The 27,317-nt window shown below is 41.6% G+C and overlaps 1 protein-coding gene across 1 annotated transcript in view; it reads left to right on the forward strand.

The window, feature by feature from the left end:
• The window catches only part of CDH4 (cadherin 4), a 414,536-nt gene that overhangs the window by 31,298 nt on the left and 355,921 nt on the right, over positions 1–27,317 (forward strand).

A 27,317-nucleotide genomic window follows, 5' to 3' on the forward strand; every position in this document is an offset into this window, starting at 1 on the left:
TGAGCTGGGGGTGCAGTTGAGTTTTAACCAAAATTTGAATGCAGAGTTTTGTTTCCTAATAGCAAAAAAACCCTCAAACTTCTCTCATTTCCATCACTCAGGTGCCCCTGTCCTTAATCAGGTGGGTGCCCAGCTGGGGGCTCTGGGCCACATCTGGGCTTGTGGCCATGTGAGGGACCCCAAAGGGAAGCAGAAACATGAATTTTAGTGAATACCTCACATGTTTCACTTGCTCAGAATAAAAGATGCAGTTTTCATGCTAATGTGCATCTCCATACTGCTCTTTCTTTAACTTGTTAAAAAAAAAGTAAATTTTTAGTATGAAAAATAAATCCAAACCAATAAAAAATTCTCTATCGTCTTTTTCCCTTTTATAAAATGAAACTGGGGCGATTCTAAATAAATTCTGTGGAATTTCAGCCCTTGGGTTGATTTTTTTCCTCTCATACAGTTTTAATTTGAAATTTCACATTTGCTAATGACACATTTTTACTCTATCTGAAGATTGCCATCTACTGGCATGTAAGAGCTTTTGGGGTCTGTTATTGTTCAGAAATTTGAAAATTCAATAAAGTTAGTTATTTTCTCAGTTGATTTTGTTGATTGCATTATGCTTTGCAGGGTAGGGGCAATAGTAGAGGAAACATTAACAGCATCTACTTGATCTTACCAAGTGCTGTGCAATGTCTGCTTAATTAAAAGCACATTATAACAACATATTGATGCTTCCCACATGAATGAGCTCTCTATTCCTCCAAATTAAGCCATATTTCATATTTCTATCCTGTAAGAAAAGGAGAACACATTAATAAAAGGTTAAAAATACACATTTTTTCTAAGCATTTGAAGTGATTCTGACCTTCTGGCATGGTAACAGTTAGGTAGCTCAATAAACTACAGGGGGTAGAATTTAATAGTGTAATTCCAAAATTATGGGAGACACCTCTCCTTCCTCAAGTTAATTTCCTGAAACTCTTTAAATTTCGAGCCCCTGATGCCTCTCAGCATCCTCCCTCCACGGCAGAGCACAAGGATCTCCAGAGGAATTTAATTTTCTGCTGTGCTGGGGCTGCTGGCACATCCCCCAGGCTGTGAGCAGGGCAGTGTTGGATGCTGTGCTCCCAGGATGGGCAGTGGCACCTGGAGCAGCCCCAGCTCCCAGCCTGGGTGATGGGTTCCAGCTGTGTGACCTGGCTGTGAGGGACAGCTCAGTGTTGGCTGTGGGAAGCTGAGTCTGTGTGCCTGGCAGGGGCTGTGGCTCTGGAGCAGGTGAGAATACCCCCAAGATAATCAGAATTCTTTTTTCACTGCTCAGTTCTTTGATCTGTTGTGATGTGAGGTGCTCAGTGTGCTGCCCTGTCTGTATTTTACATTTAGATGTTCTTTTTCTGCAAGGAAGGACTTGGGTGCTTTGCATGTGGCTTTGCTTTCCTTCCCAGGGATGGGGAGCCTAAAGCTCAGTTTGAGCTGGGCTGGCTGATGTCCTGGCCTGCCACTTGTCACCTGTGTGCAGTTACAGCTCTGTAAGGTGTTGTGTGTGGAAGGAGCTGTGCTGTTTTTTGGTGAAAATGGTGTGATATGATGGGGTGTTTTTGCTTGTAGTGATGCTGACCACAAAAGCATCATCACTGAGCAGGTGAGGTGGGCAGTGTGGGTGTGCTGCTGCTTTTCCAGCTGCTGAGGAGAGCTCAGGAGCCTGCCCTGCTCTGGGAAGGTGCTCTGTGTCTTGGTGAGCTGTGGGTAGCATTGATGAGGGAGCTGTTGCTGTAACTCCCTGAGCTTCATGGAACTGGAAGCACTTGTGTAAACCCTGTGTGATTTGCAGAGATGGTAGCTAAAGCTATCCTGCTATACATGCACTGTGCTTGTTGATTTTCTGTCTGCTATTCTGACTTTATTTGGGAATTTGTTGCATTTCTGTATTAGTCATCTTCATGGTGTTCACCCCTCTTAGTATTTGAGGGCTGATCTGCAGAGAAGAATGAAAATAATGGTAAAACAACATTTACATAAAAACACATCTTTAGGTTCTTCTGAGTAAACTTCATGAAGGGTTTTTATTTATTCTGGATGTTGTTGGCACTGCACTTTGATTTCTGCTGGATAGAGAGTTGTCAGTTCCATGCTGTAGATACATTTGCTGCTAATTATAAACAGCCTTCTTGGCTCCTGAAGGCAAGCAGCCTTTCCACCATTTGCTCACATAAGCCTGTTTTACAGTTCTTTGGTGTATAAGTGTTTGGAGTGCAGAGGAGTGGGGAGATTTATTGAGAGGCCATAAGGCACGAGCCTCCAACCTGCAGCTGAGCTGACTGTGAAGAGGGCTGGATGCAGAGAGTGAGAACAGAGATCTAAATGCTTTATCTGGGGAGATCAGGGTGTTTCTGGTGTGCCCCAGATCCATGTCAGGGTGCTCCTGTTGAAATCCCTCGTGCCCAAGGGATGGGGCAGTGTGAGCCCAGCCATCAAACCAGCTGCTCCCTGCTCCAGCTCCCTGCTAAAGAGAAAACTTACCCCAGGTTTTGGGTTTTCTTACCTCTCATCAGATAAATATTGACTTTCTCAGTTCTTCAAGCAGCACCCTCTGAGAGGCAAGTGCTGATCCCTCCTCTTCTGTAACAATCTCTACAAAGTAAATGTGTGTTTACAGTGGAAAATGGAGCAGCACATTCATGTGGTGATTGATTGACATGAAAATGCACTTCTGTGATGGATGAGACAAATGCATGTTGCTCACAAAAGCTCTGAGGAAATGTAGTCTATACCATACTTGTTATTACAGATTTTTTTTTTTTTTTTGTGTGGGTTTTAAATTTTTTTTTTCATTATAAGCAGTCAATTTACTTCCAATTACAGTATGAGCTGCAGTAGATCTTGCTGTGGTAGTGGTGGTTAATCACAGATCAACAGGCATAAATCATACCAGACAAGTGTTGGCTATTAAGAGATGAGCCATTCATTAACAGGAGCACCTGCATTGTTCTGCTCTCCTCCACGGCACACACAAGTCTCATTTCCCTTAAGATATTCACAGTACATTGGCCTGTAATACATTTCAGTGTCATTAGATGCACTGTAGACTGAAAATTCCCTTGCCTCTGTGAATTAGAGGAGTAGTTTGAAGTTTCTCTGCTCTAATTTGCCCCAAAATTCCTGTCAAAATGCAGATCACGATTATTCAGGCATACACCTCTTCTGTGGATAAGTATATTAAAAGGTGGTGGGATGAGAATGTTAAATCTGGGGAGAGACTCTTTAACTGTTTTTTAGTAGTGATAGAATCTTATCCTTGATGTGTCCTGAGCTGAATCTTAGCAAAAACTTCACACAGATAATTTCAAACTTGTGAGTTAATGTTACTCTTGTGGTTTGGTTTTTTTGTATTTTTTTTTTTCTTAACAGTTGGGATGATTTTGGATGAGATGAATTCAGTTGTACTAATTTCTGCTGGATAGTTAGTTCTCCAAGACAGTCAGTGCTATAAACAATAAGAGGTTTTCTTTTGAGTGAAATTGAATAAATCCTTGGCTGGTGTGTAGTAGGGGGAAGGGTAGAAAGAGGAAAGAAATTCACCTCCTTCTCAGCTGCTTGATTATTAATTTTTTTTTGAGAGGTCCTCTTTTCACTGAAAAATGGTGCTGCTTTTGAGAAAACAAATCCCTGTGCTTTCTGAAGGTACTTCAGGCTGCCTTTTGGTGGTGATGATTTAGCAGAGTAGTCATGTTATTGATGGATTCCAATGTTTGACAGTAAATAAACTTGTTAACAGATGAAATTACACATGAAACTGAATAACTGAAGTATTTTCCCTGATTTGTTCAATGCTGTGAAAAGGGATTGATCAAATACCTGTTGCAATCTGTGGAGCCTGACTCTGAGGGATTTTGGAGCAGGATTAAAGCTGTTTACAGCTTTTGGCTGAGTTTATTTGCAGGAGGGTGTGCTCACAGGTTCTGTGTGTTTTTCAGGCCCCTCAGGTGTCTGACTGGTGGCTGTGCCATAAGCCTGACCTTTAGTAACAAAAGGAGAGGTGTGCAGGGGGAGCTGCTCAGTCTGCAGTGCCCAGCCTCGCTCAGCAGTTCCTGCAAGAGCAGGAGCACTGCTCTCAAAAATAGAAGTTGCCTTGCTGTGTTTTGTTTGCCTCAATATCTCCTTGTCTGTGAGCCCACAAGAACGAGTCTGTCATGGATCATTTGGCATTTGTGTTTGGATTTGCATTCTGGAATGTGGCTCAGATCTGATAATGGGTTCCTGTGTGCCATGGCATCTCTCCCTGGCTGCACACTATTACCTCCTTGCTGGCTGGGGGTCTTGGGGCTGCTCTGATCATTCCCTTTCTTGAGTCTAGGAATGATATGTATGGCCTTGGGAGGGTTTTGTGCAGTTCTTCATAAGTGGCAGAGATGATAAAGCTTCCTTACCTCTTTGTGGCATTTCAGGGATAAATTCATACATCCAGTAAACCCCTTGCTGGTGCTGCTGTGTTTTGTCCCAGCAAAACTGGGAATGTCCATCTGTGTGTTCAAGTATGTTCTGTGTTTCCTTGGGTGGAAGTTTGTTCAGTGAAAGCACTTTGTGCATCTTCTACAGAGCAGAAATCTTGTTCTCTACAGACCTGAGCAGCTATGCTTTAAAAAAGGGAATAAAGGATTTGCATGACTCCTTTTAAAATTAGGAACTCTATTGTATCTTTGTAGCAGGTTATGCGGCCTTGTTCATTTTACTGGTAGAAAAGTTGATTGACTACAGTATTTATTTTACCAGTTGATGAACGTCCCATCCCTAATCTGTAAGACAGCACTTGCACTGCAGCATGTACCCACAGAAGGGCATCCCAGGTCATGATTTGATCAATCTATATTTATGCAATATATTGTTTATCGTATGAAAATGTGACCTCGTTAGCTGTGGTCCCTTTCCATCTCAGTTGTTATCTGAAGTGTGTAATAATGAGGAGAACATCATCCCAATCTATCAGTGCAATCAGACAAAGAGATTCTGTTGCAAACTCAGAGAAGATTGTGTCCCAGATGGGAACAGCAAATTGAATTACTGACGATGGGATGAGTATGAAATGTTTCTGCACGCACAGTTCTGGACAATGCACTGCTTCAAACCCTGGCAACTTGAGTTTTGCAACATTAGGCTGGGAAGAGTCAGAGGATGGTAATCCCCTAAACAGAGGCTGAGTGAGAGTGTGTGTGACTGGAAAGCTGGGAAATGCTAATGAATTCATTGAGCCAAGTCAGTGAAATAGCTAAACATCTAAAGAGCAAATATCAAGCACTGATATTTATGTAGAGATAGCACAGAAAAACTGTTCGCCTCAGAGAGGGCCTGTGAAGAGGGTTTTTTTTAAACATAGATTTTTTTTTTTTTGGTGTCTGCCTTACCCTGAGAGCTCACCTTGGTGGTGGTGTGGTTTTTGCTCTGTAAAAAACAAGTGTGGGTGTGTAAGGTGGGAGTCACTGAATGAATACTGCAGATATAAACCCAAAAATCTGTGCTACCTAAGAGCTGTAGTTGGAGGCCTTGTATCCAGGCTACAGCTGCAAAAAAAACCTGACCAGAAGTTGATCACAGGCTCTAATTCTTCCAGGAGTTGCCAAACAGCTGCCTGTTGGCATCTCCAGCAATCCAGGAGATGAATCCTTCTGTGGGTTGGAGGTAAAGACCTTCTGGATGCTTTCTAATAAAACAATGAAGAGCTGACTTTATCATCCTTAAAGCAAATTACTTCTGCAAAATGCTTTACAAATACCAAGGGTGCTCTTTAGATAGGCATGTCTTCTATTAAAAAGTCTTGAATATTTTTCTGCCTTTAAGTGGAGAAGCTTTCTCAGGCCAATGAGATGTGCAGGAGTGTCTCATGGAGAGAAGGCAGGGCTGTTTTCTGTTTTAATCTGTGTACAGGGGCTGTGCCATCAGATTGGTTTGGTTGAAGTTGTCTTGAAGAAGGTGCAGTGCATTAGGGTTTGTATTTTAACTTTGTCCTCTTCAGCTAATTACATCACTTAATGATGTTGGGTAAGAATGTGTGTGATGTGAAGATGGCAGTGATAACGCTGCAGGACTGGGCTTTGGTGGGATGGGGATGGAGGCGTTTCCTCATCAGCTGGAGTGCCAGGGCTGCTGTCTGGGGTGGGTTCAGGTTCTGCTGCAGGCTGCTCCCCTCTGAGTCCGTCACTCATCTGTTTATGTTAATGTTGGGTAGGAAGGAAAACAGGAGGCCTGGCCCCGGTACTACCCTGGGCTTCCTGCTGGCTTGTTTACGCCTTCTCATCCCACAGGTTTGTCTGTTGTCATAGTTTCCATTTTCTTCCCGTTTTCAAAAGCAGGACAGGAGGTCTCTATGGAGACAGGCATCAGTTCCACTCCGTGCACTAAACTGTAGGGGTTGCTGTAGGAGCAGGCTGTGAGCACGCTCCATCCCCTGTGCACGGCAGGAACATTGCCCTGCTGACATCCCCGTCCCCGGAGCCGGCGGGAATTAACATTTCAAGGTCGCAGCAGCTCCTCTGTAACAGCCCTGGCTGCTCTTACCTTCATTGGAGCATCAGCACAGTCACAGAAGCATCATCTCTGCACAGCTCCAGCTCTCAGGGCTTTCTCATTAACTGCAGAAAAGGCACCATCCCAGTGTGTTCTCAGAATTAGTATGTGTGAATTCCATCTGCAATTAGAAAGTTAAATGGGATCCCAGTGCTGGGTTATGAGGGGAAGAAATGTTTTAGAGATGGCTTTGCCATGGAGAAGGATGTTCATGAGATCTCTTAGCTGCTGTGTGAGCCTACCCAGAGGAGCTGGGCTGCTGAGACTCCTGTGTAAAAGATGTGACTGATGTCCCTGAGCCCTGTGAGCAGCAAATCACTGCAGACAGGGAGGTGTCTGTCTCACCTGCTGTCCTTGTTTGGGGCTGAACGCTGTTGTTGTCAGCCCTGTGATGGATATAATGGGAACTGCTGTCAGGGCTGGCTCCAGCAACTTTCATTCCTGTAATCATGTGGTAGGTGTTACAGGTGTAATTTTCAGAAGTACCCAAGCAACTCAGGAACCAAAATCCATCAGTGGTGTAATCACTGAAGTTCAGGTTCCTACATCACTCACTGCTGCAGGTGTTAACTCTGTCAGTTTTGGTTTGTGCCTATCCTCATCTGAAGTAGAGCTGAGGAGCTAGAGAAGTGTGTGTACATAAATATATATATACACACATGTATTCCTCCCTGACTGCCTTTCATGTGTGCTTACCTGTAATCACAAATAGCTCCCAAGGCAGATAAAAAGGGGAAATCATAGCTGCAGATGCTGTGAGAACAGAAGGATTGAATTGAGGAGGATGGGTAGAATCTGAAAACTCCACCAGACCAGGAATAGGAGTTACCTGTTGTTACAGGTTTCATTCTTTTCTCCCAGTGTGAATGTTACTGATCTTCTAGAAGCTTTACTTTGGGATCCTCAATGAACTGTTAGTCCTCATGCTGACAGAAATATAATCTCTTGTTAGTTTACAGCCTGTAAATTAAGTTGAATTTCAAACCAGTTTCCTGGATGGCATTCACCTGTCTGCCTAGGTGTGGTTTAAATAGTACTTTGGCTAAGTGGAACAAGCCAGCAACAAATCAGTGATTGATCAGTCTTAGGACCCCAATTCAAAAAAATCAAAAAACTCTAGGCTGTAGTGTCACATGAAGCATCCAAAATGTAGAAAAGCAGATGAGCAGTTTCCTGAGAAGGCACCTGAAGCTGTCCTCAGCCTGTCACTGGTACCACAGAGCTTTCAGAGGCACAGCACAGAGACTGACTGTACAGGGTTGGTTGTGAAGCAAAGGTCAGGTTCTGCTGTCTGGTAAATCTGCTTTCTGTTAACCTCTTGTGTGCTGTGAAATGAAGGTTAATGCAGATGAAGTCATCAAGGAATATTTTGGTGGGCAGAGGGTTGGCACAGCGACTGCAGGGCTGTGCTCAGGTCAGGAGGGAGCAGTCCCAGGGGTGCTGGAGATGAAATCCTCCTTTCACTCCTGCAGTGCCAGCTTTGTGCCTGCTCTTGCCTCCCACCAGGCACAGGCTGTTGGGGCTGTCTCAGCCTGGATCAGGTTAATTCCAGGTCCCTGGCAGCTCAGCTTCTTGGTGTATTTTCAGGAGCAGAGACAATGAGGGGGATTAAAACCACCTTTGTGTTGTAATCCAGGTGTTCAAGACTCCTCTTGAGAGAAGGGAAAGTCTCCAGGGAGATTGGTTTTGTGTCCAGGGTGGCTCATCCTCTGGGAATATCTAGGAGAGGCCCACTGAGAATGGTTTTTTATTTTATTTCTTTATACTTATATCACTGTTCCTCTGCTACTGATGAAACATTATTTAAAGTGTACTGGTTGCTTCAGGCAGTGACTTTGGTCTGGGTTTGGTATTGAAGGAGTGACATAAGTTGGATGGAAAAAATGAGCAGAAAACTCTTCTGACTTGCTGACATACTTCCATTTTCTGCTCATTTTTATAGATATGATCAAATATAAGAGCTGTAGATAGGAGCAAATAAAAATCGGCACCAAATCAAATAACAAAATTTTGAAAAGGTCAAATTAATATATTTTTACAGCTATCTCTCCTGGAATGAAGGAGGCATTAAAATTCTGATTCTAAGTTCTCGTGAGAATGGATTGTAATGAGAATAGGAACCAGCATATTATAAATCCACTCTCCTGGTAATAATTTAAATAGAACAGTAACTGGTACAAATGTAATTCATTAATTCTTTTTTATCACAATTTAAAGACTGAAATCTGGTTGTTATCTTGTGGTCTTGTTGTGCCATATCTGGGATGGGTTTTTTGGAGCTAGAGTTGAAGCACAAAGATAAATCAGAAACCAGATGGATGCAAGCCTCCTTGGAGTTTACCTTGCCACAACTGCTGCCTTCTATGAAGTTTTTATTTCACTTAAGATTGGGTTGAAGGAATATTAAAAAGTAGTTCTGATTTGTGTTTATTTAGGACAGATGGCTAATTTAACTAGGCTGATCTCAGCTTTTTTATTGGCCCTCATCCAGTGGTCCTTGATAGTCTCATATCTGAATTCAACATTTCCCAGAGTCATCAGATGCAAATAACAAAAGTAATTAAAAGACTGCCTCAAAGTGTAAATATCCATTAAAAAAGTGTGAAATTTTTGCTAATAACATTTGTGGAGCTTTCGATATTTTGAAGAGTTTTAGTTGCACTGACAGTAAAGACTGACACCAAATATGGTGAGTGGTTTTATTTGTTTATTTGCTTTTTTTTTTTTTCCCCTGCTGCTTCCAAAGTATGTTGGAAAAGACTCTGTAACGTGCCTGATGGTTGTAAAACTTCTTGCCCTTGTTTTAGCAGTGAAGGGAGAGATGCTGGGATTTCTGGAGTCAAGATTTAGGACTGATGCTCTCAGCATTGGCTTTTATCCTCTGCAGCCCCTGCCTGTGGTCCTTTGGCAGGTCCTTAGGGCTCTCTGTGCTCCCTCCAGGAGCTGCTGATGGATGTGGCCTCTGTGACTGTCACAGGAGGCATTTGTATGACAAAATTATGGCAATCTGTCAGTTTGAGACAGCTGGTTTTGCTTTATACATTTCAGGTTACTTCAGCATGTGTGCTGCCTTTGCCCAACCAAGGAGTGTAGCTTCTTATCAGTAAATACTTGTGCTTGGGGAAAGCTCTAGAACAATTAAAATCTGTATTTTAATGTGTAGTGCTTGGACATCAGGAGCAAAATAGTGACTGTGCTGCAGCCAGCAGCAGAACTCCTTAGTTGGTGTTTATGCTACAGTAGATGGATGGAAGGTACAAAATTATAAAATCCTTGATATTTGGTTCTTTTTGTTGAAAACAAGGAGCAGGTTTCCTCAGCCACAGCTGGGGCCCTCCCCACCCTGCCTGTGTCTGCCCTGATGGTTTGCTGTAGCTGGATTTTCTGGCACCTTCACCATGGGATGTGGAGCTTAATCTTAATAAAGATGTTCCCAGGAGCTCCTGCCTCAAGATGTGCCCCTGGAGAGCCTCCCTCCAGCACCTCTCTCACCTGTACCCAATGAGCAGGTCTGCCAGAGTCTTCATTAATATTATCAGTGTTTGGAGACATTAATGATGTCCTGGGCAGAGGCTTAATAGAAGATTGTGCAGATAGTGGGTGAGACCTGTGTACATGGGGTGGTTTTACAAGGACTGCTTTAAAAATTGATTGGGGAGTAGCAGATGTAGTTTTAATTATTAACTGTAGATTCTGATAGATCTTCCTTGCATATAAAAAGGTGTTTTCATGAAGTATCTATTTAATGTGCTCTTTGGAAGCTCAGGTTCTTCATTGTTTGCCATGTATGCAGTGCTAATTCCATCAGTGAAAGTCTGCATGGACCACAGAATTCCCTAGAGTTTATATCCAAACTCTGTCCTTCCCACTCCTTCAGAGACAATCTTTGTATTACAGTCCACATTTTCTATTTTAAATATGAAAATGCTGAGTTCCTAAGGAGAAAACAAAACAATTAAAGAAGGAAACATTGCAGTAAACAAATCTGCAATCTAACACGTGCTGAGGGCTGCTGAAGTTCTGAGGAGAAGCAGAAAATATTTCTCATAAGCCACAGACTAATGGAGCAGGGGCTGTAAGAATCAGCAGTGACTTGAGTCAGGAATTGTGTGTGCACATTTCCAGCAGCAGGGAGGGCTGGTTTGATGGAGTTTTATTTTTGCACAGCACTGCTTGTCAACAGAACACTGGTGGTTTTAATTTAGATTTTTTCAGCCCAGCACCATTTTCATTGCCCAGGTATCACCTGGAGGGTAAATCCTTAAAGTCCCTTCCAACACAAACCATTCCATGCTGGTGCTTCCTCACCCTGTAGGTCAACACAACTGCATTGAAATTCAGATTTCCAGATGGAGAGAGTGGGAAATGGCTTAGAGTGGTTGATTTTGGCTTCTGGAGACTCTGAGAGTCCCAAGTTCCAAATCCTGTGAAGGTCACTCAGTTGCTGGGAGCTGGCTCTGGCTCAGATGCTCCAGCCAGAGAAGCTGCAGAGCAGAGGAGAGAACCCTCCAGTAAAACCTCTTGTTTTCAGCTATTTTCATGACTTTAGGAACTTAACTGTGGACTAGTGCTGTGCCTCAGAAATGCAGTGCAGGGTTTGTTTCTGTCAGATGCAAAAAAACCCCAGAAAAGACAGGAAATACTTGAGCTTCCATTCCAGCCTCAAAAGATCTTACAAGGCATTTTTGCCATGGCAATATTTTGCCACATCAAATCTCCCAGAGTCTTCAGCAGGGTACAAGAACAGTTTGTATTTTAATAAACATGATGACTGAGATTTGTTGCTGAGTGGAGCTAATGAGATGAAGGATGTTGACAAGTCATGGATTTGTATTGTTCAGCCTGAGTATAACTTAAAAGCTCAGCAGTCCTGGACAAGCACAACCACAGAAAATGTGAATATATTTACATTATTTGATATGAAATGTTGAAGCCAATTTGTTAATGGGCAACTTGCTTGGTTTTATATATTGAATAAAAACCAGTAGGTCAACTGTAATGTAAAAATGCACATTTGATTTTGGCTCTGTTTTTAGCACTAAGCCACATATTCAGTATAACAAGAAGAGAGCAATAACCTTTTGATTTGATGATATACAGCACCTTTTATGTAAACCCATGAAAAGTGATTACTGGTATCATGAGGAAACAGCACCTTAGGGAGATTACCAGGCAAGGCAAACAGCTGGAACCCATAATCTCCTAAAAGTCTGATTGTCTGTGGATCTCCATGTCTACCCTAGGGGGCTATAAGTAATACTTTCTTTAATTATGCAAAACAATAAATTCTTCGAAAATTTTGAGTTTAAAATTTTTGGTAAGCATGTAATTTAACTGTGTATAAAGCCAGATGTTTGACAGAAGCTCAAAGTTTAGGACTCTGCAAAACTTGTTTTTGTATGTAAATGGCACATTTCTTATTGTTTTCTTGACATTTGAGATTAATTATTCCAGTAGTTTAGACGAAGTTTAATTTAACTGGAGGAAAAATATTTCTAATCCATTGGATGGGGTTTTTTCCAAGTTAAGTTAAAAGAAATATAATTGCATTGTAACTGAAATAGGCTTAGTTTGTATGTATTTAATTATATAAGCTCAAAAAAAAGGGACAATGTGAGTGCAGGTAGAGCAGCTGTATTTCTTTATTTTTTTCTAGGGTGTAAATCTCTTGAAGTGTTGCTGCCTGTGTGTTGACCTGGTGGTTGTGCCCTGTTGCTGCTGCTGTGTGTCAGTGACTGAGAGGCTGCAGTCTGACTTTCCTATGGGCTTTAGCCCATGCAAATTCCCTGAAATTAAGAAGCATGATCTGTGCTTTGAGAGAAGTGAGATTGTTCTTAAACTCCTTCCCAGTCATATTCCAGTCAGTTCCTAGGAAGGGGAAATACCCAGGTCACTCCTGCCTGTTCTGGGGTGGGGATGCTGCTGCTTCCCAGTAGGGCAATCCTCCCTGGGCTCTAATCACAGAATATCCAGCTCCTGGGGTGGTGACACAGTGCAATGAAACAAAAATTACTATTTTCAGCCAGGCATGCTGCTCCCTGTTGACTTGAAAGCCCTGATGTCAGGCTGCATGCTGCTGACTCCAGAAGTGGAAGGGGATTATCATAAATTCAGATACTTGCTAGAGATACCTGCCCTGTACACTTGTGTCTGTCAGCTCTTGCAGGATGCTCATTTTCCTGGCTGTTTCTATCACTTTTTTGGATCTCTGAGGGAACTGTCCAAGAGGCACCTGGGAAAAAAAAAGGTGTTGGAGCTTCTATTGTTAAAACTTTTTTCTGAATTTTCCAGGAGGGTGTTCCATTATCTCTGCAGCTAGAGGTGCTACTGAAATCTTCAAAGCCAGCTGTTGGACTTAACAATATAATTTTCACCTGAAACTTTTTGTTCTAGCAGGTGATAATGATTAGGAGTTGGATATTAAAATTTTTCCTTTTTTTTTAATCTAGAATGAGGTTTTAGCCAGACATCAACACAGACAGAACAACTGTGTAGCTGAAGCTGCCTTCTCTCATCTCAAATGCCCTGTTACCAGTAGCTGCATCATTCTTAAAATGTCATCATAAGACTTGTCAGACAATTTCCATCCCTCCAAGGCAAATTTGAGGTGATCTAAGTGTGTAATTTGCATGTTAGATGGGTGAACTGATTTGGGGTCAAGCCCACATGATGGTTTGATGAAAGCATTGAGAGAAGGTTATCAGACATTTAAGATGAGTGATGAACAGGCATTGTGTAAGGTAAAGATCCACAGCTTGTTGTCACTTGTGGGAGTTAGGAAGCCTCAATTCCAGGCATTTACATAATCTGAGTACAAACTGGCATTTCCTTTAAGACAAGCAAGTGTCTGAGCATGTTCTTCAGAAATATATGTGGTGGAAGAGAGGGCATTTCCAAGTAGCCATCTCAGTTTATGGTCAATAAGTTTGACAGTTCATGTATAGATTTAATGTCAAATGCAGTTTTGCTGTGTGTAATTCCACCTTTTTTCACTGATGGAATTATCAGTTACTTAAAATGTTGAGCTTTCTTTGGATTTGAAGTTCCTCTTCTTATGTAGCCCTAAATGGAGAGAACAGTTGAAATTCTTCATCTGTAGGTAAATTGTAATACTGAAAAGTTAAATTTTCACTAAACTGTGCTCAGAGGTCAGGGTAAATGGTATTGCTATTGTGAGATGGGATTTTTTTTTTTTTTTAAACAGTTTAGATCCATCCTGTATTGGTGTGAAAAGGTTCATTTGGCCTAATTATTCTTGCCTACCTCTAATTTCTCTAGTTTTATTGTAGCTAGGACAGTAAAAATCGTTATGGGCAGAAAGTTCACATGCCAGCTGCTGGACTACTCATAAATTCTGCTCTGGGACCAATACTTCCCACTCATCTTACTCCTAGTCTGTAATTTCTGTTCATTCTTTGTTATTCTTGCTTTTAAATGCTTCTCCCTTCATTTCCAAATTAGCATGCTGTGTGATGTCCCAGCCTGACTCATTGTGGGATGTCAGAGGGATCCTGAGGTAGAGCAGGACAGACACTTAACCTCAGTGGGAGGGATGGGTGGTAATGATGGTTTAATGGCAGTAACACCCACGGAATTTTAATCAGGCTGCTCCAGGTTCAGCGTGCTGATGTTAAGTAACAATAATTCACACGGGGTTGTGCTGAAATAGCACCCTGGAGTGTCATTGCTGAGCACAGAGCAAACCCCCAGGAATGTGTGCTGTCTCTGGACTGAAGGAGCTCTAATCCAGCTGTGAGATCTCATGGATACCAGCATAGGAAAAGGAGCCAGAGCTGGAATGAGTGCATTTCTTTGCTGGGTTTCAGTTTGGAATTTTGGTAGCTAATTGATATAATTGCCTCACAGTAAGATTCCATCATTTTGGTGTTACCCAATGAGCTACAGAAACACCAGGCAAAGCTTCTTTAAGGTGATTTTGGGGTGTCCTGCACCTGCTCAGGCACAGCAGGGCTGGTTCAAGCTGTGACATTGCTTTTCCTTCAGCAGAGGCACTTCAGGGGGTGCTGGGAGAAGTATTGATCTACTTCAGTCTCACTCACTTGCTTAGCTCCTGTGATGAGATTTTAATCTCTTTTAAAGAAATACTAAGGTTACAAAGCTTGAAAAAAGATGCATGAAGTGTCTCTAAACCACTCCAGGAATTTTCCATCTGGGAGACAACATGATATGGTGCTTCTATTTATTTTTCTTATTTCTGTATCTATAACCTTTTTTTTTAAAAATCATCTACATATTTCACCTGGATAAATCATTCCAGAGCACAGTTCTTGTGAAATGTTAATGAAATACTGACTGTGACCAGCTCTGTATTTCTCCATTCAGGATCACAGCAGAAACTCTCTTCAAAAACTAATGTTTGATTTTTATGACAGCATTTGGAGAAGAAGCCTCTTGATTAGGCTGCTCCAGCCTTGCCCTTTTGCTTTACTCCTTGTTTTACTGACTGAAGGGCAGTGACAAACTCTGTGAAAGGAGCTCTGTGCCTCCATATTCTTTGAAAATAAACAAAAAATCATGTCCTTATGCTAAATGGAGCTGCATCAGCTTATTTAAATAACCAATAGGCTGTCAAATGTTTTTATTTGGAGCAGGGAATTAAGTAATTGTGGAGTCAGGTTGGTAAACACTGTGGTCTGGCAATTAGGAAATTGATTGGGGCCCTAATTCACTATAAAACAGTCCATCTTTTGCTGGGCCTGTAAATATCCCCTTATTGCTTAATTCTGCAGTCCCCTTAATGGGAAACCTGGTCATTTGTGAGGAGTCAGCTGGACATGTGGTAAGCTCATCTGTTTGTCCTACTCTTCTTCCAATGTTGATTTGCAACAAAAGCAATTTGGTACAGATAAAAAAGAGCAAATGGTGATGGGCTGAAGCTGAAAGCTCTTAGCTTTTAACACTCAGGCACTCAAAGTGGAGGATTTGGGGATAAAGAGACTTTGCTTATGGGTTAGAGATCCTTTGTTCTGTGCTTGACTGGTTGTTTTTCTTTGGCTTGGTTTTGCTGTGGTATTAGTAGGTGGCTGCTTGTGAAGTAAAGATGCTTAATTCTGGGGTCTTGAGCTCATAAAACATTTTTAAAAATGCAAAGGCAGCACTCACTGGAGGCCCTTTGGCACCCATGACACTGTGTCAGGATTATGGATTACTGCCAGTCGGGCATTTCAGTCTGAAAAATTGCAGTTTGGCTTTCTGAGAACACGCTGATTTTAAGAGCTCTGTGCTTCTTAAACTGCTTGTACCAGGACCCTGGGCCTCCTGCATTCATGGGAGCTGTACCCATTCTGAGTTTTGTAGTGCAACTTCCAAGTAATTTCATGAGAAAAGGAATGAAATTAAAATGTAATCCTTGAAAAATATATATACCAAAAAGTGTTGCTTATATATAATGCTTTTTCATCAGACTTGAAAGTGGCTAATTTCAAGGTTAAGCAAAGCTTATTATTGGATCCAAACAGCATCTCAGTCAATTGTAAAATGAACTTTTAAACCCTTGGCTTTTGAAACCTATATTAAGCAACAGGGAAAAAGTATTAATTGTTATGAAAATGCAAGCATGGGCTTCATTTTTAGGGGGCAGGGCTGATGCTTGCAGCATCTTTTTAGACCTTGAGGAGAATCAGCTGTGTGAGTTTCAGGCTGCTGGTGGAGCCAGCTCTGCCTGAGCTCAGGGAAGGGTCCCTCCTGCTCAGGCAGCAGGAAATGAAGTGGTGACTGTGTCCCCTGGGTGTCCCTGCACTCCTGCTGATGGCCAGCAATAAAAACCTGGCACAGCCTGAAAGGCTGAGCTTCACACAGCAGGTGTAAGGAGGAGACTGTCCTGTGGGTGCTGAGGCCCTGGCACAAGGTGATGAGGCAGAGGTGGTGGCTCTGCATCCCTGGCACCCAGGCTTGGAGCTCCCTGGGCAGTGGGAGGTGTCCCTGCCCGTGGGTGACCTCTGGAAGTCAACTCAAACCATTGCAGCAGTGCACCCCTGTTCCTGGAAATAGAGAAGTGGTGTTGGGAGGAATTCACTGTGTAAGGAGTTTTTATAACATTTGACACTTATTCTACTCATACTTAACAGAGGAAGAACAACACAGGATGTGGACTCCTACGATCCATCTCAGCCCTGCCTGAATATAAATATCTGTGACAGGCTGCACAAGGATGCTTTAATGGCAGTTGTCAGAGACATTTAAAATGGATTAGACCTTCTCAGTTTTTTCCTCTAATAATGAATATTTAGTGAGACTTTTAAAGCTGTTAGCTATTAATTATAGAACCTAAAAATATGATCGTGCTCAGTCAAGTAGGAATCAGCACATGACTGCATGCAGAAGTATGTTCTCTGTCTAGCTTTTGTGACATGGCTTACTACTTTACATTTGCTTTATAAATACAAGAAATGATTTTTTAATGATGACAGCTGGTGATGAAGCAGACTTGCCCTTGAAAGTTGTGAGCAGGCTAGGAATATTAACACTAAGGAGGTAAAAGGAGAGATTAATAGATAAATGTCCTGATATTTAAATAATGTATGATAAAATTAGATTACCATAAATTTAGTTCCATTGTAGATAATGATATTGTTCTGGGGCTAGAAATCCAAGTGTGGCAATAGAAGGTGAATGTTTGCATTAATAAAAATGCAGACCATTGTCCTTTCTGGTGTTGTTGCTGCTTTCTGCAGATAAGAAATCGCCTTTCTCTTTAAATTAGTTTATACTACCAAGGGTTGCTTTTGCATATTGGAAATAAATAGGGTTATATTTCTACAGCTGAAATAAATGTTTCTGCTGTTGAAATAAATGTCTTACTCCAACAATAGAAAGCTGATTATACCATTGATAAAGAGGCCGTCAGTCAAATAATTCTCATTTATGTATTCAAAAATCTTAACTAATAGTGCAGTGAAAAAAGCTCTGGTAGCTTTATTAAATTCTTGCTTTTCAGGGTGATATTTTTTCTTTCTAGCTGGAAATCATCTTTTTGCAGCTTGCTGCCATTTCCCTGAGTCAAGTATTAGAACAGAACGAGGAGGCTTGGAGTCTTTGTTTTGGTTTGGTTACTCTGTTTTGTTGGTGTCTTGGTTTCTGCATTTTCACCCAGGTTATTCAAGCACTGGGAATCCAGTTTGTGGGATCTAGTTTTAGCCTTTGCTGGTCTGTTTCTTGGGAAGAAATCTCCTTTTTCAGGAAGGAGCTTGGCAGTGCCTCTGCTCTGGGCAGAGCTGACCCACTGACCTGCTTTAGAGATCCATCTCAGGCCTGCAGCCCATCCAGCTCTGACTTCTGGGCCTCCCAGCTGCAGGGGGAGCAGGAGCTCTTGCCCCATTTTTGGGCTGAGGGATTGATTTCCTCTGGCACTGCCATGAGAAGTTGGACAGGGAGCCAGAGTTAGTGTGGTGAGCTCCCCTGGGTCAGCAGGGACAGGGAGAAATGCCCTGAGTGCTGATTGTCCTCCTCAAATTCAGAGATGAGTCTGAGACTTCCACAAAATCACCTCAGAAATGGGTGGCAGGCCAGTGTCCTACACTTGTTTTTTTTTGTTTGGTGGCTTTTTTTCCATATGAAGGCTTGATGTCTTGGCCATGGATTTTCCCTTTGCTGTTGCCTGGGTGGGGCTGTGACTGGAGCAGCCTGGTTGTTGTGTCTTCCCCAAGGATCAGCATCCAGAGAGTTCAAATTCTCCCTCCCAGGCCTCTTTATCCATCAGCCTGCAAGTGTAGTTACACTTGGGGTGATGACCCAGGCTGAGTTCCTTCCCAGATTTGAAGCCAAGGTTCTTGGATGTTGGTGGGAATGGGATTGGAGCCTTGCCTGACATTCCAGCAGAGCATCCTTTTAACTCCATCAGAACTATCACTGCTCCAGGGAGGGGGGGGGGGGAATTTTAAGCTTGTCTTACATGGATTGCTTTTCTCAAGTAGCTTTTACTATAAGTGTGAGAAAATGAGAGCAGAGATCCTAGAGGAGAAATTTGATGAGCAAAGAAGGGGAAGAGAGCCCAGGAATTTATTCTGAGTCCACCTGTGTGCATGTGCATGCATTTATTTCTGCTTAGGCATTGACATTCCTCAAAGTACTCTCAGTTGATAGCTCTGAGTGCCCTAATGATAATTGCATTTACACTAAATGTGGAGCAGCATCAATACTGATATACAAATAATTTAAAGCTGCCAGCCAGCCATCCTAACTAATCAAATGGAGATTGGTCCTTGTCTCAGTCAGGAAAGACAGGGAAGAATTCATCTTTAGGCAAGAGCTCAAGGGTGTGTGTGGTGGCCCTCCTGTTAAATGTGTCCTTCTAGGAAAAAGGATATGAAGAGGAACAAAAGCTGTCTTGAGGTCTGGAGCATAAATTATAGCACAAATACTTAGTTGTTTAAAAATGTAAGAAGTGATTGCATTTTTTTCAGCTCTTAAACAGAAGTATCTCAGATTCCATCCCTTGATACAGTGATGCTAAAAAAATATTTAAATGCTATTATATTTGGAGAGAAAATAGGCTTTAACCTTGAGGTGCTGAAACAGCAAATAAGATACTGTGTTGAGGTAAGGATCTGTGACCTGTAACAGGTGTGTGGGGCTGCAGAAGTGACCTGCTTTTACTTCACAGCATAGAGTAGAGGGAACCTTGCTGAGTGCTAATTAATTGTTGCTTTCATGCAAAATAATTTTTACCTTCAAATAGCCTTGAAAAGAGTTCTCCCAGTTTTCTCATCTAGGAGAAGTTGATAATCAAAAGCTTCATGAAATAGGATCTAACCCCAAGAACTGAGCTCTTTGACATTATGGATTTGAATGGAAACAGGTTTGCTACTATTTAAGTAATCCTGTCTCTTTTAGGGCATTGTTGTGAAGGGTGTTTTGGTTTTTTAGGGGCTTTGTCTTGACTGTAGAAATAAGTATTGCAGGTGATTTTATTTTTTCTGCATGCAGTGTTTCTGCTGAGATAGGAATATCCCCTGACATTCACTGGCTTGCACTGACTTTCCTCCTGGGATGGGATGTGGGATGGGAGCATGTTCCAGGGGAAGCTGCTGTGTGCTGGGCAGGTGCACAAACACCTGTAGCACAGGTAACAGTGTTCCTGTGGCACCTGGGCTGTCCCAGCTCCCTCCAGGTGTGTGCCACGAGCAGCTGTGTGGGAGAACCCACATTTGCATTTGTTCATCCCTCTGCACAGCACACTTCATCCTGAGAAATGGAAACACTTTTGTACAAAAGCAACCACCCACTCAAAATACATAAATAAGACTCTTGGATACATAATCCTTTAAAATACAGCACAGGGGAGATTTCCAGGGAGTGTTTATTACAGTGACAGGTAGAGCCGAGTGAGTAAAAGCCTCTCCTGGCTCTCAGTTCTGGAAGGTCCTCATTTGTGATTATAGTCATGATGATAAAGCAATTAAATGCCAGTGAACATATATTTTCCATGGCTGTGAGGCTTCTGGCATAATTATATAATAAAAAAAAAAAGCCATTAAAGAGCAGTTATGTTATTAGTGCATCACTTGAAAGAAGTGCACAGCCAAAGTCCAAAACAAGCCCTGATATTCCCAGGTCTGGAGCTCAGAACAGAAACCTGCTTTGTGCCTGTTTTATGTACAAGATACTCATGCACCACAAGATATTTGCACCTCCAATTGGACAAATGCTCTCCACTGTTAAACTTTTTAGCTTAGAAGATCTAAACTTCAGGTTGGATGTGGTCAATTAAAAGCTACAAGACGTGTCAAGTGATAACTCCTGGATTCTGACTCACCTCTCCTCCTTCAGTAAAACCTGTGAGATTAAACCTTGCAAAAATGTGAAAATACATTCCCGTGGTGTGAAGCCTGCTTTATTACAAATTCTGTGTGGATTTATGTTTCTGTTTTTAGGCTTCTACACCCAGTCACTGGCACAGTCCTGTCTTGCATCCACCAGGATGTGCTGTGGTGTTAATGAATGACCTAAAGGCTGCTTTGGTCCCACTGGTCCAGGGCCTGGCTCATCCTTTTGCAGTGCTCCAGGAGTTAGAGTAAGGCCTAGATTCCTAATTCCATTTAATCATACAGATCAAAGAGTTCTTGTTTCATAACTTGCATTGTATTTCCTATTTTTAACATTAAAGTAATTAATTTGCTCTAAACAGTATTGATTGAAAATCTTCCAGTGGTGGAAGCATTTCAATAACAGCTGAAACTGTCATGTAATAGATCTGCAAAATAAAAAATGTGTATCAAGATCTATGTGAAGGAAAAATGCTCCAAAATTCATCTTTCCTGGTTTGATCCTTGAGAGCATGGGTTGATCCATGGCCTGGGTCACTGCCTGCTCGGTACCACGGTGCTTTTGTACAGGAGAAGGGCACTCAGGGGTGTCAGGGCTGGTGAGTGGCTCTGAACAGATGCCCAGAAGGTCAGGCTCTGACTCCTGGCCATAAACTCCAAATCACCTCTGGAAACTTAATAGCACCCTGTGTAAAAGGGGCAGAGCCTTTATAAAAGAGGTCAGGCGTGCCCTTAAACTCAAACATAGTAGTTTTCTTATAGTCTTTTTGATGTTAGGATTTAAAAATCTATTATTAAAAAAAAAAAGGAAGAACCAAATTACAGCTGTAATGTTTCGTTTTCATGGTTGGCAAAGTGCCTGTTTAGAAACATTTATTTTAGGAAGAAACTCACTGCTGTTAGAGTGAGTGCATGTGTTTATTTCTTTTGTCTGAAATGTTTTTGGATGTTTGAGAATATCACAGAATTACACCATAAAAAGACTGCAAAGAGTTAGAACAATCTGCCAGTAATCTGGCTCAAAAGCCCAGTTAATTTTTTGTGGGAAGGGTGATTTTGCTGAATTCCTCACTGTATCCCCATCCCTTCCATTGTGTGTGGAGCCTGTATTTGTTTTACCACTGACTGGAGAATGTGCTGCTCCTAATCCAGTGGGCTGAGAAAACTCCTTGTCAAGGAAAACCATTGCAGACCCATCAGGGACACTCCAGGCCAGCCTTTGGAAAGGATAGTGAGCCCTGGGTGGGTTTGGGAATAGGGCTGGATGCTCTAGCTTGGGTTTGTAACAAGCCCAGGGCAAGCACCAGCTTTATTTAGACAGCACTCACTCACACATGTAACGAGCCCTTTAATTAGGTTTTCACAATGTGACAAAAAAATGCCTCATCAAAATATTTATAGTTGGGTTTTGATTTAAGTCTTCATTGCATATATAAAACAAAACTTGTCATCTGAGGTAAAGCATCTGGCAAGTTGGTAAGTGTCAGCTCATGAATCGAGCGTGACTATTCTGGGACTGGGGAATTACTCACATGTAGTAGGGATGCATCCAAGGAGGGATGTGGATTAAAAAGAGGATGTCAAGTTTAGGGTGTGATTTTTTTTAATTTATTTTTTTTTCTCTTAGTGTTTTATTCAGACCAACAGATTTCTGCTCAGCTCATCCTGCTGTTTTTCCAGAGATTGTTTAGAGTTGATGGATGTCCATGAGAGCATCCTGGTAGTTCATAGGTGGCATTTATGGAAATTAGGCTTGTAAGGTGGGCCCAGGTGTTAAGGCAGTGGTATAGAAATTAGTAGTTTTGTTCATTCTAAATTAGTGGCCCTCCAATGATGGGGAAAATGTAGAATTCTTAATTACTTGGGATTTGAAGTCTTGCTTGTTTTAACATGGTGGCAAAGTCAGCAGAGGGAGAGGGCAGAGAAAAGTGCTGTGAAGTTCAAGCTGAGGAACAGCATGTGGGGACCAGCTCTGTGCCATCAGAGTCCCCTGTCCCAGCTTGGACCTGCAGGTCCCAGTAAGTGCTGGAATCCTGGCATAGCAGAGCCCTCCTTGGCCTTGATGTTTGGGGAGAGAGGGGAAGAGCTTATTTTCTCTGGAGTTTTTCCAGACCCATTTTGTATTTTGAAATGGAGCAGGCAGAACTCCATGGTTAGCTTTAATTTTGGTGGGAAAGTTTGCCAGTGTTTCTGCTTTTTAATTTTTTTAGCGTTATTTGTAAACCCTTGCCAAAAGCATTTCTCTCTTTCCCACAGCAGCTCTTTTAAGAAAACTTGTTTGATCTGTTGTCTTATCTAAGATTATGGCTAATTACTCAATAAAGAATTTTTTTCCAAGGTCTTTTTTCCCCCCCTTTTAAGTATCATCTCATGGGGTGAAATTTCTTCCTCGTTTGATTTTCCTCCATCACAACTGAGCTTTCATCAAGACATGCCTCAGAATCTGAAGGGAGCAGTTAGTGCGAAACGAAGCCTTTAGATTTTCCCTTTCCTTTTTATGCTAAAGCTGAAAGATGAAGCATATGGAAAAGAAAATAGCATTAAATCTCCCACTCCAAAAGGAGAATCACCGAGGATCTGGCCGCTGCAGGAGAGGTTTGCGCCGCACGCTTCATTTACTGCTTTGTGCAGACGTAAAAAAGAATTTACTCTGCTCCCCCTGGTACTCACACAGCCTGTGAGTGGTAGGCAGAGGGAAAGCAATGAGCCTTGTGTTACAGTACAGCAGCAAACTGGGGATTCAGGTGCTTCAAAGACAAATGTTTCCTTAATAATCTCATTTGACAGACCAGGTTCCTTTTTGGTTTATGTTTCCCGTTTCTGAGAAAGGAGCTTTCGAGGCGCTGTGCAAATAGTTGTGTTTGTATGGGGCCCATAGCAGAGATTTTACTTAATAATTCAGGGAAAGAAAAGGAAGAAAAGCAAAACCAACTAAGTGCTATCAGAAGAGATCTGTCTTTTAACAAACACAAGGCAGAGGGGGAAATGTCAGAGACCTCAAGTCAGATCTGACTTGGTGTTTGTGAAGTAGTTCTGGTAAGGAAGGAAAAATGCTGGCTTGCCACTGTCTAAATTAAATTTTGGATTTGAGATTTTGTAATTTTGATGTTATGAGCCTCTTGGAAAAATCTAAGAGATGAAAAGTCCCCAAAGGGATATTTCCCTGTTCGGGACTGGGGGGAAGCCAATCTAAACTCAACCTTAAAAGCTCAGGGCATGGACATGCAGAGTGTGGCTCATCACTGCCATTTATTATAGCATTGTGCTGCTAGGTCACAAAACACAGCACTGCCACTGAAGTAATGGGAGTAGATAAAAAGGCTGCTTAAAAAGCAGAGGTTTTTGTGTGCACACATCTCCTTATATTGACAAGTGGGAAAATATTGAAGAGCACTGGAGCATTTAATTGAGTTTGTGCAAAATGTCCAGGTATGTAAGGCTGGGCCGTGGGGGCAATTTAAATGTTTGTGCCTGCAAATGGAGTGGGCACAGCTCTGTTTCAGGTTGGTTTTGTGTTGTGATTTCTTGGCATTAGAAAAAATCTGGTAAAGAACCTGCTGCTGTCTCACCCTGCCCCAAGAACCACACCAGTTTATGTGATGTTTTTTGTTTTTAATGAAACATCTATTCAGACTTAGCAACAAACAGAGAAAAATGGATTTGTTTATATCCCATTGAAAAGAAAGAATGATGGAATTAAGGGAAGTTTAATTGAAAATAAAAGCCAAATGGCTTCATCTCTCCTCCTGCCCAGGTTACCAGCATAATCTTAGGTCAAGGTGGGTCTTGGAAAGGGAACTTTAGTTAATTCACACACAGATGGGGGTCAGTAAATACTGAAGATAAAAGGAAATTATTTTAAAGCTCGTGTTCATTGTCTAATATAGACAAACTCTGTAAAATAAATAATTAAAGTTTTATTTTCTTTGTATTCTGGCAGTTCTGAGTAGGCAGTGTTACATCAAGAACTTCTCAGCCTGTTCTAAGGAGACAAAGCTTGAGTGCCCCTTGTCTCTCCCTGACTGATTTCCCAGGAAGTTTTCAGCCAGCTGGGCAGCTTCACTACCCTGGTACAGATTTTGCTGGCAAGAAGAAGAAATGTCAAAAATAACAAAGTACCTGCAAGGGTTATAGGTGGGCATTAGAGGAAAATTCTTTGACCAAAAGCAAAAATCTTAAGTGATCTTACACTTTGTTTGACACTTTGAGGCAGACGGCAAAACCTGATAAAAAAAGAACCCCAAAAAAAACCCTTCCCTGGCCAGAGGAAATGTTGTTTTAAAATAATATTTCAGTATTTCATGTGTAGGTTCTGCAATGCAAATACAGAAATGATGGAGTTCAGTGTATTGTCTTGTCACAGCAATGCTCTGATTTTACCAGCAGCTAAATCTGTTCCCAGGGCTGCTCTCTGATCTGTAATGGCAACATTTCTTAATTGATATGAAGTTCTCTTTTCAGTTTTCACACAATTTGATCACCTGAAGAGGTCTTTTTCTCTGAGGGAATATTGAGGTAGACTTTTGGTCTTGCCCAGTCCTTCATTGTGATATTAGCACTTAATTAGTTGTATCTCTGTTTCAGTAAAAAAAAAATTGAAAAGCTGATGAATGAAATGAACAGAAAAAGCAGGTGTGGAATGTTCTTTGTGGGCAGAGAGGTATTCATGGTGTTTAAATTGCAGGCACATGTTGGTACTAGGGAGTGGAAAAATCTGCTTCAGTTTTGAACTTCACCTAAAGACAGTGTAAACTTACAGTTGGCTTCAGGGAGAAGATTGCCTCTTTAATTGCACCCATTTTTAGCAAGTGAAATCTGCTTTTGCCTGTTTAGCCCAGTTCCAGGGAGACCCTTTTGCTTTCATATGTGAAAATTAAGTTTTATCCCAAACAGTGCTGTGGACTGTTGGGTTTTCTAGATTAGACACTGAAATTGTTGTGGTTTGGTGTTTTTTTTTTTGTTATTGGGCAACTGGTGTTTTTTTCCAGCCTAGACTTCAATTTAAATCTTTATTTTTTATGATCCTTTGCAACAGGAAGGTGAAATGTCATTGGCCCGATTTCTTACATAACTTGGGGAACTACTTGCAAAAAACATGTCTGGATTTTAAGCCTCCTATTTCTTGACACTTCCCAGAGTGATCCTTGGGTCTGAGTTTCTCACTTGTGACCACAGAGTTTCCTTCCTCTGGTGTAATAATACCATTATCAGCTTGTGGGTTAACTCCACTGGAAAATGAAGAGTTGGGCAGTGGTGGTGTGACTGTGGGATTGTGCCAGGAGCCTGCTGGAGCTCAGCAAAACCTCCTCAATTTGCTTCTCAGTTCTCCAAGAAAAAGTCTAAACATGGTTGTTTATTAAGGAGAGGACACAGTCTCAAGCTGTGCCAGGGACGATACAGGTTGGATATTAGGAAAAAGTTTTTAATGGAAAGAGTGATAAAGTAAGTTTTTAATGGAAAGAGTGATAAAGTAAGTTTTTAATGGAAAGAGTGATAAAATACTGGAGTGGTCTGCCCAGGGAGGTGGTGTGTGGACACTGCTGAAGGCCCAGGCAGAGTTTGCCAGGCCTTTTCTCAGATTGAATTCTTTCTCTCTTCCTCAGGCTGGGAGGCTTTTTCCCAGGCTGAGACAGTTTTTCAGCTCCAGCCTGAGCCTTTCCCAAGATGATAGCTTTCTGGTAGCCAGAAAAGAATGAATAAACAGAGATTAACACCTGGTGTTAACTGAGAAACAGTTTTGTATTGTATTTGACAGGAGATGTTTTCTCCTATTGTCCAGTGAACTACTGTCCTGCTTAAAGCTTGTGACCACTCTATAAATAGAGTTTGGTTTTTCAATAAAATGCTCCTTTTGCCTTTCTTGCTTAAGAAATCATTTGTTGTTATTATACTCGACTCTCTGTGTATAATGACAGTGGTGGAGTCGCCATCCCTGGATGTGTTTAAAAATGACTGGATGTGACTCGGTGCCATGGTCTAGGTGAGGTGTTTGGGTGTAACTGCTAGGACTGGATGGGGTTTCTAGCCTTTCTGCTCCAAGTCTGAATAGCTCTGAAAAGTCTTTGATGCAGTACAGCTACAAAGATTTCAGAGCTGTGCTGCAGAGGTTCCAAAGATCATTTATTTTGTTGAAGGGGGTCTGCATGCAAAATCTGATTACTTAGTATAACAAGGGGTTTTATAGCTTTCCAAGGATTGAGTTTCTAACCAATGAAATTACAAAACTATCCAATTACTTTAAAATTCTAAGAAAAAACCAATCACTTATTAACTTTAAGAGCCAATAGAAATCCTAAGAGATAACAGAGGTTTTGATAAGGAGGAGGGGTGCGTTCTGTGAGGGGTTTCTGTGTCTTCAGGGGACCAGATCCCAGGGGCCTTTTTTTTTGGGGTGTGGTATTGTCTAGATTAGGGCTTGGTGATCTTGAAGGTCTCTTCCAACCTAGTGAATTTCCTCCCAGATTACGACTTGAATCTGACAGTCAGTGTTTGTGATTTGGAGCTGGGCTGTGTGGCCAGAGCCTGTCCAGCCTCCGAGCAGCGATCCCACCGAGCTGCTCTGGCTGCAGCTCTGGGAGTTACAGGATGGTCGTCTGGACAAACTCAGGAGCTCTCTATATTCTGGTCTTGAAGTTTGTAGTTGTTTATTATTATTATTATTATTATTATTATTATTATTATTATTATTATTATTATTATATTATTATTAATATTATAATTTATTTATTTATATTATTATTCTTTATTTAATATTTATTTATTTATTATTATTATTATTTATCCTGCTAAGAGCTGCCAGCTGTAACTCAGAGCAGGACAGAGAGAGAAGTATGAGAGGGAGAGAGAGTAAGAGAGGATAAGAGAGTGATTTCCCGTTTACAATAAGCTAAGTTTTCTTTTATGTTGAATATTCTGATTTCCACTAACCAATCTACTACAAAATAATAATTTCCTAATATTTGCATGCAACCTATAGGAATT

The sequence above is a fragment of the Oenanthe melanoleuca genome, chromosome 20, assembly GCF_029582105.1.
Source record: "Oenanthe melanoleuca isolate GR-GAL-2019-014 chromosome 20, OMel1.0, whole genome shotgun sequence".
Classification (NCBI taxonomy): domain Eukaryota; kingdom Metazoa; phylum Chordata; class Aves; order Passeriformes; family Muscicapidae; genus Oenanthe; species Oenanthe melanoleuca.